A 1,882-nucleotide genomic window follows, 5' to 3' on the forward strand; every position below is an offset into this window, starting at 1 on the left:
ATGTAAAGATCCATTTATCTTGGTAAGGGATGATAGAAATATTTTTAAAAGTTTTATTTTACAATCTTGTCAGTAACTGTCTCCTTCTTTTTGTACTCCCTCCCTTCCCCCACCCCCACGTGGTCCTGTAAGGCAGAACAGTGGGTGACTTATCTGGAAAGCAGGGAAGTATCTGGTCTGAAGTGGCCTCAAGTCTCAAGTGGAGCAGAGGGAAGCTAGGGGGTCTCCAGTTCTTTGAGATCTAACTGTAGGGACTCTGATCCACTACCTAAGTGTGTACATTCAGAGGGCAAATACCAAATCTTATTTAGTTATAGTAATAGCCATTTGTCAAATTCCTACCTGATTCTGGGGACTACATTGGGTGTGTTATAAACATTATTTTTAAATTCTCAAGATAATCTATCAATGTAACTATCTTACAGACAAGGGATACAGTAACTTAACCGTGCATCCTCTCTACCATACATTATGGCTTCTCTGCCAAGAGAGCTTATTCAAAATCAAGCCTGGAAGACATTTGGTCAATATCACAGTTCTAAATTCAGAATGAGTAGCTGGCTAGCAGGAGTGCCAGAGACAGGAGGCTATAGTGACTAGGTCTTTACCTGTTCCACTTGAATACCCAGGCTGGATATGGTACAACTGTGGCTTCCTCAAGTTTTCTGGGAGAAAAGCTCCAATGTATACACTGGGAAGAAAGACAGCCAGGGTCTCCCACTCTGATTTCCTGGGCTCTTACTGGACATGATTATTATACTATTCTCTGGTGTACCAGAAGGTTATTTTGGGAGGACTTAAGTGGGCTGGCTGCCAAAGTGTTAGTATGTCTGGGAGATAGGGAATTAGGGAAATGGTACTGGTTGGTAGAGGCAGAGGATGATTCAGATAGCTGTAGAACTGTGAAGGCAAAGAGAAATGGAAATTACTTTGCCAGTGGAAAGGAAAGGTGGCCATTGGGCTAAATTTGGTACCCAAAGGGGCATATAAAGGGAGATACAGTAAAAGAGCTAGTTGGGGTATATTTACTTGAGTCTCATAGACACCCCCCGTAAATAGTGAGGATTATATTTTAAACGCAGTGGGAAACAATGGAAGATTTGAGGCAGGGGAATATTATCTAGTTCACAATTATAAGATTCCTTGGATAACTCCATAGAGAATAGTTTCTCAGAGAAGTAACATGAAACCAGAATGCTAATTAAGTGGCTAGTGGTTCAAGAAGGAGATAATAGTATCTGAACCAGGTTGGTGGTAGTATAGAGACCAGAAAAGAGGCTTATTATAGACTTGGGATTTATTTTGATAGTATAACTAACATAATTTATTAATGGAGTAGAGAGGGGAGGGAAAAGGGTATGTGGAATGCCCCTCCCCTCTACCTTTTCATTGTTGAACCAGCTCATTCCTTGCTTTGCATTAGGGTCTTCCTGTTTTGAATTTAAATTATAATTTCTTATAAGTTGATAAAAAGTCACCCCCTTCCCCCATTTATTGCTGCTACCCTTATGTCTCTTCACACTGCTGTTAATTCAGGACATAAATACTAACCCACTGACAAATCCAGGGTCAATTTTTCATCCTTATATACAACACTCAGTGAAAACTAGAATGATATTCAGCTCTTCCCTTGCCTGTTAGGGCCTTACCTTGTTGGCTTCAAGTCACCAGCCTCTTCCAGTTCTCACTTTTCTCTCTCATTTGTCTTGACATCCATAGAGCCCTGCTTTGATTTTTCTCTTGTGTATCTCAGGGTGGAAAATTGCTTCTTCAATTTAACTTGCATGTCTTCGACTCTCAGAAATTTCTGATAGTTTGAAAATCTACATATTAATAATTGCGCTTACCACTGATCATGAGATCATTATGCACCAACACATCT

Source organism: Canis lupus, chromosome 18 (genome assembly GCF_048164855.1).
Source record: "Canis lupus baileyi chromosome 18, mCanLup2.hap1, whole genome shotgun sequence".
NCBI classification, from domain to species: Eukaryota; Metazoa; Chordata; class Mammalia; order Carnivora; family Canidae; genus Canis; species Canis lupus.